Below are 15,517 nucleotides of genomic sequence, written 5' to 3' on the forward strand. Positions count from 1 at the left end.
AAGCAGGTCAGAGCCTTCATCAGGACTAGCCGAGTACTGAAGCAGAAAAGCAGACTTCCCCTCAGCTCCTTGCTGTCCACTGCCATCTGGTTGTCTCTTTGCTTGGCCACAGGGAATATTTCCTAGGAATAAGGTTTATCCTTATCCATGGAGCCATTGTCATGAGAAGTCCAATAATCATCCATCATTAATAATGGCAGTTAACATTTATACATTTTGTGCCCCATTCATCCAGATTATGTTCTTTCAACTATTGCAATTTTTTTGTGTGTATGTGAAGAGTCTTCTCCAACATAGTTAACTTCAGAACTAAAGCCTACTTAAAGGTTGTTTATTTCTGTTTTCTTTATTTTTTTTCTCAGTGATTGGGGTACGTATTGTTTGGAGTACAATTAGATCACCAAAGTTCATATTCCATCAGTTTTTTTCTGAGTTTTTTCCTTCCTCCCCATGTCAACAGAAATTCTCCATTTTAAGATTAGAGTTTAGTCTTTATGCTCCTGAAACTGATCATCATGAGAGCAGTCACCAGATGTCATTTCACTGTTCTAGTTGTCTGGCAGCAGGTACTTGGACAATGTCAGCAGCTCCCCCAACAGTGCTTTTCCCCCACACCTTGGTACTTGCTCTTTTAAAAATCTCAGTGACTGGCATATTTTCAAAACTTTCTGAGGCATCTTAAATGAACTGATGTTTCCCAAACTCAGTGGCTATATTCCCAATACAGTGACTGCAGATGGGCCAGTTAGCACATGCATGGTGTCGAGGTGGGATTGTTGCTCATTTACCTTACATTGTTATGACACTGTAGTATTTGTTCTCTCCCCCTTAGAGTTTCCCCAGAGCACTCCTGGCTTTGAACAAACTGATCTGTTGTGTCATGGAGAACATCACATGGCAGTTCAAGACTGTTGGGAAAATAAATAATAAATTACACATTAAAAAAGCTTTATTTTTTAACAATTTGCATTCGAAAAGAACTTCTAAAGTGCTTCATTATTGTAGTACTTAACAAGCAAACCAAAAACTTTAGTGTGCCTGACAAAACAAAACAAAAATGGTAACATTGCCAGTTATGTCTGCCTACCGGAAAGCAGGCTTTAGTACATCCTAAACCATTTCAGAAGGATGGTCTCTGTTCTAAATAACTTATAGCTGAAGGAAGAATGGACAAGCAAGCAGACAGAGAGCAAAGGGAGAAAGATTTCAGATAGACAGAAGCCTCAGCAATGAGTTCATCTAAGGTGTGACAGGCCAGAAAGACCTATATAGGACAGAACAGGGAGAAAATTTATTTTATATAAGGGCCATGCTGAGCATCCATAAGAATGCACAAAGAGAGATTTGAGGTTCTTTAGTATATTATGTTTAAGAATAAAGCCTTCATCTGGAAACAGCACGTCTTACTCTGTTTTCATGTAAACACAGCAGCAAAAATCCTTCCACTGTAATAGAATTAATGAGGCTTTGTTAGTAAAAGCAAGGTGTTGAGAGAAGCAAAGAACCCATTAATAGAAGTAGGAGTAGTCTGCTGCAGGATGTGGTAAGAGCACTGGGTATAAATTATAAACACTCTGGATTGACCGCAGCTGTGTTGGTTAAGCGTTAGCAACGCTGAATGGGTTTCATTAGCTTACTGCCACTGAAACAGAAGGTCTATGGAATATAATCATGCAGTAAAGTTAGGGTTTTCTCCGAAGTCTTATGTAGAATAAAATCAGAATTTTGGTACCATCTGTAGCCCTATCTTTTCTCTTCTGTATAATTCCAAGAATAGAGATGCTGGATACAAGCAGAGATGGCAATACGTTCTAGTTTGGAAATTGGACAGTGAATAGGAAGGGAATATGGTCAGAGGCTTTTATAGTCAGTGAGAGATCAGAGGAAAACCAGAAAGCCAATGTGCCTGGAATTCTTCTAAATAAAGGATGAATAAAGAATTGTGTTGCTGCAAAAGGGTAAAGCTGTCCGTTCATCCATCTTTAAGAAAGTCAGGATTATTTTCATCACTTAACCAGATTCTGAATAGTAAATTTTACTGTCAATACCACTACTTCTCCTTACTCGGTGGAGAGAGGGCTATTTCTTGTTATGTGATTTTAGCCACGTATCTGATAAATGTCTTGTGAAAATGACAGCTACAGAAATGCTTTCTCACATGTTTTGGTCCCCAGGGATTTGAGTCCAGAGTTGTCCCTGTGTTTTCCCACTCCCACACAGCTGAAGACAGACCAAAGTGACAAACAGAAAGACTTCTGATGGAGCTGTGAAAGCCAGATGATCTATGGAGACACAGGGGAAAACATTCACCCATACCATGACATGAACAGTACTTTAATGTAAAGAAAATGTAGCCAAATCAATTTACCCAGTGCTGTGGGAGGCTAAAGAAAAGGCTTTTTGACAATTCAATATAATTTAGAAAATATCCAGAGCCTGTTTTGAATGGTTTATATTTTTGCTGTGGTAACAGAGTGTTCCAGAGCTGAAGGGCATTATATTCACCTCTGGAGCACCCAACGGTTTTGCTCCAAAGCCTTCCCTTGGTTGCACTGTTATAATCTTACCTCTACTGTGATGGCATTGTCATTCAGAGCACTTTAGCGAAAGGCGTATGGGGTGGCAACTTCCCTTGTTGTGAGAAACATCTTACCCTAATGTGTCACATGAGATTCAGGCTCCATTAAAGCTACAAAAAATTGGTTAATCTAAGTTTCAAGATTCTTCTTTCTTATAGTCCATACGCAGCCTTCTTGTGGATATACACCATCCATTGATTTGATGTTCTTCCCTCAGGCTACATAAAGCAGAATATTTCCCTTCCTGATTTGGGATACCAGTAAGTGAATCAAAAGCTAAGAAGGATGTGGTGTTTCAAGAAGGAGATGGTGACTGGATGAGCCACTGCGCTGTTTTACAATCATGAGCGGCAGCCATTCAGGCAACAAAAATTCACTCCAAACTTCTCTCTCACACCGGATCTCATCTAGCTTTTTTCAACAATTAACTCTCTTAATCTGTTAATGTTGCTGAAGAATATGTGTAAAATATGTTGATATAAATAAGATCAGCAAGTTTTTATAATAGATAAAATAGCTTGTTGTCATAAAAAACAAGATGTCAAATTGTGATGGGGAGGCTTGTATTAACATCTCTATCTGCTCTTTCTCCCTTGTCAGCACATAGATGTATCTGACTTCTTTCAACGACAACTAAAAATAACTGATTAAAAATTCCCTGAGATTTCACACCTATGAAAACAGGTTAAGGAGAGACAGAAAAGGTCAGTCTTACAAAAATATGGTCAGGTATTTCACAGAACACAATCTGGGCTTTTTTCATTGCCAGACTGCTTAGAAATCTTTTCCATAACAGACGCACAAGGAAATCATCAGGAAGAGACAAGAAAGATAAGCTGAGGTAAAAACAAGGGTAAAGAACCGCTCTCCTGTGGCAGGATTTCTAGCAGATTCAGAGCTGTGGTACTGCCAAACCACTACAGAAAAAAAACCAAAACAACACACTGTACCTGTTTGTCTGGTTCACTGCAATCACTGGTTCTGAAATCCAGATTTCTTCTCACTGCTGTAGCTTGCCAGTTTGAAATGAAAGCTGCCCCTGTTGCTTGGCTCAGAGGTATGTAATTCCTGAGAAAGGTCTTTTTGTTTGTCTTTCATCATTCTAATAAGTGGTGTTCAATGTGAAGGTGGTGTTAGCAATGGATGATCTGTTTTGTGTTTTCCAAAGGATATAATCTAATAAAGGCTTGTAGTGACCCTTTCACCTGCTTATAGATTGGTTGAAGAAACTAGATTTTTAAATTTGGCTTTTGCAAAGACTTCTTAGTATTGGAGATCTTTCTTCTAGGTGAAACCAAAGTGTACAGTGGTTTTGATCTATTTTATTTGAATGAACTTCCCAGGCAGATAAAAATTTGTGGTCCTAAATGCTTAAAACTGGAGATGTACCGTTAGTTTACATGAAATTAACTGGGGGTATTCTAGCATCTTCTAGTAGACAAAAGATTCAGTTCTGAGAAACCATTTTAACTGTGATTAACAGCTTTCTGGTGCCAGTTAAAGGTTACAAGGCTAATCCTTCTAGTAGTTATAAGGCAATATTCGCATTGCTTAACTTCAGCTGTCTAAGTCAGAAACCTGAATAAGGAGTCTAGTCTCCCCAGTCTGCCCGGGAGCAAGGTGCATGAATGTAATTTAAAACCCCCTGGAGAGTAATTCAGAGAGTCTGAAGTTGAGGCATTCTAGAGAGAAACTGCAATTAGGTCTCTAAGTTTAGCAGAGCGAATATGCCTTCTTTGTGAGTTGCTGGTGAATAGTTGGGGGGCTGCCTGTCATACTGTAAGTCTCGCTTTCCTTTGAGTGCAGCAAGGTCTATGGAACCCTCTGCCCTTGCGGCACTTGCAGGGCAGCTGCTGCTGCTGCGTAATGCAGTGCAGGGATTTGCATCCTACTGTAGGTGACAGGGCACTGTAAGAGCCGCTCCCTGCTACTGCAAGATTGAAATTACTATGGATTATCTATGCCAGACCTACTTAAACACCTGGCAGAAGATAAAAATATGAGAGAGAGAAAAATGCCAGTTCAGTAAAGAATCTACAAATTAACTTTAAAAAAACCCACAAAAACAAAACAAAACAAAAAAATAAACAACAAAACACAATTAAAAAAAAGTAAGCTAAAGAAGTGCTTTGGGGGGAACCAGTCATAAACCAGTATTATCCTGGAAGGCTAAAGCTTTTAATATTACATGAATTATAAAATATGAAATGTAACAGTCAAAAGATTTCCAGACATTTCCCTGCTGAGGTATAATCTTCTATCACTCATTGTCACCTTGTGTTTACTCATCCTCTGCACCACAGAATTGGCTTCAGACCATAACAGTTAATGCATTAAGTGCTCTTTTTTACCTTAAGATTCATCACTGTTGAAATCAAAATATAACAGAAAAAATGTGGTGTAAGTGAGACATATTTTAGCTGTAGTTATGTAGTTGCTCTCAACACAGCTTAGTATTTCATTCATTTTGTAACTAAAGGCTACAATAAGCAATAAACTTTCATGGTGATCAGCAAATTTACACCACTTGCAAAATAACTTGACTAACAGGGTAAAAGATTAGCATGTACACACTTCTGAATTTTCTATTTTAGATCACAGCTGGTGGCAACTGGAATCAGTTCTTTAGTGGTGTGACGATTTATACCATTGAAGAAACTCCTTATGCTTCTTTTGGGTCTTCTTCTGTTTCTTTTACTCCAACAGTTTTCACTACCATTTTGTGTATTAATAAGAACAGTCTAACTCTTGTTTGTTCACCTAATGTAAATGCAATTGCTCTTTTGATCTGTCCTGATAGCCATTGTACAAATGACAGAAATGAACAGTGATGATTTTAAGCTTGAAATTTCCTGTCTCCCTTGGACAATAAATAGGCCAAGATGTTGAAGCAATTTAGATCAAACAATATAAACAATCTTTTAATAACCACCTACTCACTTCTAGACAAATGAGTTCCATTTCCTTCTGTTCTTCCTCCCTCCATGTGCTTCAAAGTAAATTAAAGTGGTAGTACAGCCTATTATTTTCTGGGTTTGCCTTTCTTTAATGAGTCCTGTCTTTATTGATCCTCCTGAAAGCTGGGTACCATCTAGCTTGGGTACTAGCCTATTTCATGGCCAACCCTATGGTTTGATGTTTAATGGGAATTCATTAGAGGGACACAGGCAATTTTAAAATTGCACTTTTATTACTCCAAACTTCAGTCCAAACTTTTCTCTGACTATTCTTGTACTAGTTTAGTAGCCACAATGCTGAAAATTGAGAGAAAATATGTGTATTCTGCTTCTGGTTCTCCCTCAGCATCTCCAATTCTTCAGTCAATCTTTTGCCCTCCTAGCTGGAAAGTAACCTCCAGCAGATGCCATGTGGAGGTGTAATACAGTTTGAACTTCAGTTGGAGCCTCCATGACGTTATACACCTGCTTCTATACCTACAATTACCATCACTACAGTTTTCTTCTTGTTAACAATCGCTTCATAGAACAGCTCATAGGCAAAAGAAGTTTGAAGAAAATGTTCTCTAAATACATAAGTTCTTTTCAGTTGGGTTACCACGTGTTTTTTAGGCATAAAACTTGTCAGCCTTTGCACTGGGAGGGAGAGGTCCAGGATGGCCCTTCAATACTGCATCTGGGCATAAAATCAAACACTGAAGGAAGAAACAACACTGTACTACAACTACAACTAAATATTACATCTGTACCTATGTTCCAAAACAAGTGCTATCTAATTCAGCTTATTAGATCTACTTGTATTCCCTTCCAAATTCCCAAAGAGAAAATGTGTTTTGTCTGAGGAGAGATAAAAATCTTAAACAATACAAACATGTAAGGAAACAAAATTGACTCACTGACTGACAGAGTAATATTCTGGAGATATTTTTTGATCAATAATATTTTACTTCTTGTAGCAGTAACTTAGGTAATGAGAAAAAGATATCTTTTGTTCTTGTAGGCTTTTAGTCTTTATATGTCACTAGATAAAATGATGAAGTATACATTTTTAAATCTATCTTAAGATAAGCTTGACTCCATATCCATTTGATCACATATAGGATCGCACACTGTTGTATCACTAAGGTGAGGAACAGAAGTGGCAAGTCTGGTACACTGGTACTGTCTGGGCTTAAACACTTCTATTTCTTGAAATGTGGTAGTAGCATACCACAAGTTACCATGCCCAGATATCACAACAACGCCAGAGCGATGGAGTGCAGAAGAGCTGCTTTTAGCCCCTTTTCCACACATACAGTGCCAAAGGGCCCCGCAGCCCATACAGAGCAATTCAAAAGTTCATTGTCAGTTACCTACTTTTGGCATCCACACACGTCATGGCTAACTACTTAGCTTATAGGTTTGGAATGAGAAAAACTTGCCACATTGTGACGTGTGTTGCTTGGGAGTATCCATACAGCTATTTGTGCTACATAACATTCATGGGTTTTCCTCTAGTTTAGCACTCTGACAGACTTCAACAAGTTTTAAAACTGTTTAGGTGTCCACAACTACCTGTTGGTGCCTATAAGAATCAGCATCCCACTGTGCAAAGCTGCTTCAAATTAAGAGTGTTTTACAGACACTGCCCTTGCCTAGCTTCCAGCATCTGTTATGCTGCAATTTCTTCTGAAAGAGCAGAAATCATAGTGCTTGCTTTCTGGAGCTACAGTTGAGAATCTGCATGATAAGTTTTAATGTCTAGATACTAAAGAGAGAGTGTTTCCTGATGTCTGAGCACCCCAGCTTCTTCAGATGGCTGTTTTGTTCATCTAGACTCTGTATTGTGTTTATTTCTTCTGATTTGGATGAACATTGAAAAAAAAATCAGTCATCCATTGCTATATTTAAGTAATTTTTAGGTCTCTCAAACTGCATTTGAGTTTTGTTTAGCTATCAGAGGGTGTCATGGTTTAACTCCAGCCAGTAATTAAGTACCACCCAGGTGCTTGCTCACTTCCCCCTCACCCAGAGGGGTGGTGGTGAGAAGTGGAGTGTAAAACTCAAGGGTTGAGATATGAACAGTTTAACAATTGAGATAAAATACAAACAAAAGTAACAATAATGGTAATAACAATAACAGTTATAATGAAAAGGAGGGAGAGGGGGAGAGGAATGAAATCCAAAGGGAAGGGAGAAAAGAAAACCAGTGACAAACAATACAACTGCTCGCCACCCGCTGACTGATGCCCAGCCAGTCCTCGAGCAACGATCTGTAGGCCCCGGACAACCCCCGCAGTTTATATACTCGGCATGACATCTCATGGTATGGAATATCCCTTTGGCTAGTTCAGGTCACCTGTCCCGGCTGTGTCCCCTCCCAACCTCCTGTGCCACTCCAGCCCTTGAGAAAACAAAAAATCCCCAACCACAGTGTTCCCACATCAAATCTGACACACAGCACTGCACTAGCCATCAAGAAGAAAATTAACTCTATCCCAGCTGAAACCAGGACAGAGTCATTTATTTATCTGCTTCTATATCTGGCTTGGTCAGACTGCAGACACATTCAGAAGAAACGAGAAGTATTTTCTTGGGTTAGTCATACAATTAGTTACAAAAGAAAGCTAAGAGTCATTCCTGCATGGTGCAGCTCTATTACATGTGAAAAAAAGCACATGCTTTGTTAAAGAGCAGACCAAATAAAAAGGGCATTTCTAATTTCATCCGCTACTTCTGGGAAAGTTCTGTTGGTTAGTGGAAAGATTGAGCATAAAGGTTTTCTACACCAGAAAGGACTATTGTTTGACCCAGTCTAATGAGTTTTGATTTTTGAATTGCCAGATATTTTTTTTGCTGGACTGTAGTGAGATTACAATTGCAATGACATTGAGTGAAATCTCTTGGAAGAGTGAGATAAAATGTAAAATTCAGAGAAATTACTAATATGCATAATTAAATGCAAAATTTCCAAAGATGAATAAAACAGAGAATAAATATTGCTTCTTCTTTCTCTTTTTTGTTTCCTTTTTAACCATCCTTTGTTCAGGAAAAACAGTAAGAAAAAAGAAGCAACAATATATGATAAACTGGACAGTCTGATCTGCACTGTCATCTCTGGAGAGCACTTTACATAAAGGAAATGATCCAAAAGATGTCAAATCATCTGAATTTTTTCACAACCCTCAGTTATTTTAGATAAGGCATTAATGTTATACAAACCGCCTCTCCTGACATCGTAAGGATTTGAAATAGCAAGATTGGACAGAAATCCCTTTGAAATTATCATCAAACCTGTCATTTACTTCTGGGGAAAAATATGAAACTTGAAATGAGGATGCTATATGAAGAAGAAAAAAAAAAGTTATATGTATTCTTCAGGTTTGTCTATAGCTGACTTTTCTTTCTGGAGTAAGATTCAGGGATTATCTCTAACCAACTTTTTGCGTTATCGCTAAGAATGCATTTCTATCATTTCTGCCTAAGTAATTTCAGCTGTCACCAACATCAAGAGAGTACAACTGGTAAACAGCAGAGACATAATAACAGGCTTTCTGGGCAGTCCTCAGGAGGTCTGGTTTGACTGCTTTCAAACATCTGGGTGAGCAATTAAACAGAAAGCCAGCCAAAACTGATCAAGGCTATGTCCTTGTCAAGCGTCTTGTTTTACTTTACCTCTAAAAAAATCAAGGAATGAGAGGTGCCAGGAAGCAGCGTGTGGGGCCCCTTGGGAGGGGATGAATCAAGGGCAACCTCCCACTGGCTGGGCTCTCACCGAGGGGCCCATCAACAGCCCCTCACACAGCAAGGGGGCACCCAGGATGAGGGGACACCCAGGAAATGGGGGTGGAGACCACCACTCCATGGCAGAGCTCAGGGAGGGGCTGAGATGGCCCCTAAGGGCAAGGGGGAGGAGGGGACCATCTAGGTGAGCCTGCGGTTATGGCCCTTCAGTACCTTCAGGGCCCTGATGGGGGACTGTGAAAACATCTCCACAGGATATGTGCCCTACACTAAATTGCAATGTAGAGAATAATATGGTTGTTAATGTGAATTGCAGGACCTTGCCTGATACCTTTACAAAGAATCCCTACTTAGATGTGGAATAGGACTGTAGGGGGCTTTGGTGTTAAAGATGACTTCTGGGGAAACTGCCTTATTTCATTGTAGAATAGCATCTAGTCACGTTGACCTGACTTCCCTGAAAGTCATGCCATTATTAATTAAAAAATCTGTTGTATACAGAGAACATGCAAAAATCTGTAATGTTGAAGGACATCAAGGCATACAGTGGTGAGAAAGGTGCACCATAAGCAAAAGGATCCAGGGCAGCAAGACGGGGAGAAACGCAGTGTGGATGGGAGCCTGTACCAAGAGGGGTAAAAGGGAACTGATGAGTATACTGATGAGTATAAGACAGAGTCATCTGAAGCATCAGTGGACTACTGTGTGAAGATCTGGGCTGAGTGGCTGTCTTCTATCTGTCTCCTATGGTAGGACCATTCCTTAATATAGCCATAAAGGGCAAACATCACTCTCCCGTATGTCCTGCCTAAGGAAGAAAAAGCTACTGCAGCTTCCAGGCCATATGAGCTTTACTGTCCTGTGTGGCAGCAGGATGGACACAGCCATCTAAGGGCATTGGCTGCTCTGGGGGACAAACAGAAATGATGAAGTCATGAAGCTGTGACTGCTTTCCCTGTATTAACGGTGCGTGCAGGACCAAGAGGACAACAGCTGCCCTCAGGCTCTGCTGTTTTGCATGCTTGGTGGCCTAGAGTAGGATGTTTGGTTATGCCCAACAAACCAGATGTGACCTATATCCTGACAGATGAAGAAACCCAGTGTGGTTTATGGACTTCAGGGGTAGGGATAATGATGTTGCTTTCCATAAATATAAGGAAAATTGCCTTAAGAAACCCTCAAATAAACCAGACTGAGTCCATTAGGAAGGCTGAAGGGTGCACAGGACACGTAAGGCAATGGCAGACAAACACTCTGCTTGTGACTTCACCTAATCCTCAGGGTGGTGGATCCCAGACATCGATGTGTCTGATATTTGGGCATGAACATTCTAGCAGGGCAGGGCATTTTCTTTTAAATAAAAGGAAACAGGTTCAGTAGGGAAGCGTAGCTCTGTGCGCCATCCCCTGAAAGACCAGAGATGAAAGCTGTACTTGAAAAATGCCTCCCTAGACCAGGTGTAGAAAGGCAAGAGACAGTAGTCAAATAATTATGCAAAATGAGGATTTTATGGAATTTTAGAGTTTGTATTATTTTATACATTTTTAAGAATATAATATTACTATAATTTCTCTAGATTAGGGTTTTCTTGGAAAAAAGTTTCTTCCTTAAAATAACCAGCTGACATTTTCACTTTAAAAGTTTTAAAAGAAAAAATAATGTATGTCTATATGTATACACATACATATATTTACACAGATATTCTGAAATGTTAAAGGTTGCCTAGAGACATTAAGAAGGACAGTCATTAATTTACTCACCTAAAGACAGGCTAGTGAACCAAGGGGACATTTCAATTTCAAAAAAATATTTTGTTTTGGAAAAAACAAATTAACCAAAAATTTGTTTTGAAGTTTTGAAATTATTCTCTAGATAGAAATGGCTAGAACTTGCAGTTTTCTTTCCTTCAGTTTTATTCCAAAATACTTCATATCTTTAAGAACACTAAGATCAAAGCATTTTCCTTGTCCCCAGATTATATTTTCACCTGGCCTATCACCAAAAAAATTAAACTACTTTTAATTCCCCTGCCTCAAGGAAATTCTTTAGGATTCACAGAAACCAAACAACTTAAGCACTGGTAGAACTTAATTCTAGGTGGAATTTAATGATGTTTTCAGCCTTACCTCCTTAACAGTCGTTTTTGAGATTTACATTGTTGGATTTTGCATGCATTTGAAAGACAGAAAATTCACTATAAGTGATACAAATCATTACAATATGATGGTAAACATAGGGACAAAAAAGTGCCACAAACATTTCTGAGAAAATGAAGTGTTAAAAACTAAAAAATAATGTCAAATGTTCTTCAGTTTAAAGGTATCTTCATTTAGGCAAACAATTGTCCTCTTTCAAGAATCCATCAAGGTCATTCATTTAAAGTTACTAATCTCTCGTGGACTTAAAGACCGATAATTCCTTAGCTACTTAAGGTATAATTCCTCACAAAATTTCATAATTAATTAATGCACACATTATTCCTTTTCATTTATCGCACTTGAAGCTAATTAACATATGTGTTTCTGTAAGGCACTTAGAGGAATGAAGTATATGAAAGAATTGGGGTTTTTTTTGCTATGAAACAGAGAAGTCAAAGTGATAATTTAATGAACGTTCTGGTCCAGATTTTTATCGCAGTTACATAATGGTGAACAGCAGTACTGAATAACTGAGTGTACATATGAAATCACAAGCTAGTCTTCAACAGCAGCAACTCAGCATTTTAAGTAAACTTCTAGCACTGTGCATTCACAAATGTTTATCAGTACTGCCAGAACAACCAACTGTGGTAGCTTTAACATGTCAACCAACTCCAAAACGATGCTTGAGGACTAGAAAGAAATCATCCTTTGTTTTTTTGTGGGTTTTTTTCAGGTGCTTTTATTTTTAAATATTGTCCAAAATGAACACTGCCAGAAACCACGTAATTTTGCTTTTCCAGATGAATCAGAGTAGGAAACATTGGAGGAATACCTACGACAATGGCCTTTATGGAAGAACTCAGTATTATATAGTCTTTTAAGCTAAACATAGGCAGAACTGACAAACAGTGAACATTCAGTTCAGTGGTTGAAACATAAGAATATCTTGGGTTCAAATGAAGTTTATGATTTAAAAATTAGAGAAAAAGAGACAAAAAAAATTGGACCGACCCTGAATAGTTTGATCCAACTCAAATGTTCTGATTTATTAAACGAGTGGTTTAATGCGCTTTTCCTTTTTAAACGAAAACTGGTATTTCAAGAAGAAAGGTCAATCTTTGATACATTACCTAAGCATTTCCTAAACAAAAACATATTTTTAGCAAGTTGAAAATGAATATTTTAATAAATATTTCAAGCAAATACTTTGATAGTTCTTAAACAAATGAAAAGAACTCTTCCTCTTTTTGTCACCTGAAATTCCTTTAAAATTCAGAGGTGTTTTATAATTATTTCCAATTCCTTTGAAAGCTTTGTTGGTAAATGCAATTGTTAAAAAGCCCTTTAATTTTCATTTTCCCTATCAGAGTAAATATCTTTTGGTTTTTTTCTCAAAATTTACTCACATTTGGTTTAAAAATGAACCTGAGGTTTTGCACAATACAACTAGCTTTTGTATTTTTAAGAATTTTTTTTAATCTCTCCTGGCTACAGAGAAAATTCATGAATACATGAATTATAAAGTGTCCACCAGCAGAACAAAAAGAGAAAAGACATTGACTGCATTGTCTTTTCAATCTTAGATCTAGAAATCAGTGCTTGTAACTTTGGGTATTTGACTTACAGTTCAAACACGTGCAGTTGACCCTGAGTTGCAGCAAAGCAGAGAGCAGCAATCAGTGGCAGCAGATGTACCCTCGCACTCTGCAAGGACCGTTCTCATATTCCTCCAAAAACTCAGAGAAAAGATTTTTGCCGAGCAGAGCTCTTTTCAATTTATTTTTTTAATATATAATGCCTAACCACCTCTCTGACAGCACTTCCACTTGTCATACAAATTTCTAGGTCAGAGTTACAAATGGAAAAGAGATTTTGGACAATTTAGTTTTGTTTCAGATGCATATCAGCACGACTGAGTGCCTGGTGTTTGAGTATATGAATGATTTCAAGTGCATGCCACACTAGTTAGAAACTCTGTCAATCTTCCAGGCTGATTTACTGAGTAAGGTCCTCAGCTGCATCCTGCCTCTATTTGCATGCATAAAAAGGCTAAAGCAGCATGCAGAGGCTTCCAAAAAACATCAGTTATTCAGGACTGTCACCCCTGCAGCACAGGCAGTGCTGAAGATAAGCTCACAGGAGTGCCTCTCAAGCTCTGCTCCAGTTGTTGTGCCAGAGTAGGAGCTGCGCAGTGGGGCAAAGCCTTAGCTTAGGACACTGTCACTGTTTAAATGGTGTTGAGGTGAGCTCATGGATACGGCAGTAAAGACAGGCAGGCCTGAATGTTGGGGTAAAGAGGAAAAAAAGAGATAGAAACTCCCTAGCTACGAGAGCAAACCAAAAGTTGCAGTGCACAGAGGTGATTGAAAATTATCTTCACCACCACACCTCAGTGCTGGGGACTTTAAAAGATTCGTCTCAGAATCAGACTCATTCTGTTTAGGTATGGAGAAGAATTTTATCTTTTTTTCCCTGGAGGACATGGACTTTGCTATATATGCAGCTGCTGAAAAGAATACAGGTCTAGAACAGCAGCAGAGCAGGCTGGGGTTGTTTTTTTCTCCAGCGGGTGTTTTTCTGACTTATGACATCTTCATAAAACACATGCTACTGTGAAAAACATTTATCAATTGTACTTAAAAAACAAACAAACAAACAAACAAACTGAAAAAGATGGCAGCAATGTCCTTGTAATCTCATCTTTCTATCATATGTCCATATTCTAGTTTCACATCAAAGAGATTTTACAGGTCCCTCCAGGAATCAATCCACTTTACAACATGTACAGTAAATCACGTTCTCTTTGAAATACATCAGTGGCATAAATGTTCAGTGTTTAACTTCTGTCCTATATTATAGTAAATCCTTATAATGCAAACTGGATTCATTAACTGACCAGTACTTCTTGTGCAAAAATCATGGATACAACTTCTGCATATCTTCCAAGAACTAATTACGTGGATACATTTGTAGAAAACACAAGATTTAAAGGAAGCTCCTCCTCTTTTCAGGAAACAAAAGGTACATGAGTTATAATTGCTTAATTCTGAACTGTTCAGTCAGCTTAAAATGCAGTATAAAATGTTAAGGGCAAACCTTTCTGTTAATTAAGTATGACTAGGTACTTTTTGCTTAGTTTCTAATTTCAGCACATTTAAATGGATAGATTTTCCTGTGTAAATACTACATCTATCTCTTTAGTGTCATTTTAGCTTTATTAGCATAGCATCACTGCATAAAGAAGAAATCATTCTTTTCACATCCATCCAGACAGAAGCCCATTCCTCATGGGAATCCATCATCAGAGGCCTCCAGTTTTGACCAAGGCAAGCAGCACCCAGAAAGGAGTTCTACAGGCGCTTGCAGGGGTGAATATTGTCTGACCACGCAGAGTTGCTTCTGGGAACTGACAGGTTCTCTCACGTCGCAGCACCAGCTCAGCTCCCCCGAAGACATTAAGCACTTGGGTAAGACAACAAGGGAGCGCAGACCCCTCCACCTGGGCAGCAGCGAGGGCAGCCTGGGGACCGAGAGCAGGAGTTTCACGGGGAGGGAGCTGTCTTCTCCTCCCAGCTGTGGAGGCTTCAGCAACTTCCACAGCAGCTGCCCAGCAGCCATGCAGGACAGTCACAGAGACAGGGGACGGATGCATGAGCACTGGCTCTGAAAAACATCATTTGAAAGGAAACCTTGCTGATGAGAGTCATAAAGACTGGTACTCCATGACCAATGTTACTATTTTGCTAAAGACAGGCTAATAAAAATGCTATTGTTCAGAAGTGACTTTTAAGTTAAATTTTAGGTCAAAATGGAGATTAATTTTGAAGTTAATATTGTGATGCTAACTTTGTGATATCAGAGTGAAAATAAGAATTCCAGCTTTTCCATATTGACTCTTACAAAATGATGCAGGCTTTCTGAAAGCATGACACTGTCTTTAGGAAGACGTAAGTATGTCTGGAGCTTATTGCTCTTATTTCAATTGCATTTGGGATTAATTTAATATACGTAAGGGGGCATGTGCTGAGAGAGGAGTGGTTGAGCATGTAGCACTCACTAGGGTTCAGAAGGGTTTTTGTCAAGCTTTTCCCCACAACCTGATGGACAAGAAACCCAT

This window comes from Falco cherrug, chromosome 5 (genome assembly GCF_023634085.1).
Source record: "Falco cherrug isolate bFalChe1 chromosome 5, bFalChe1.pri, whole genome shotgun sequence".
NCBI classification, from domain to species: Eukaryota; Metazoa; Chordata; class Aves; order Falconiformes; family Falconidae; genus Falco; species Falco cherrug.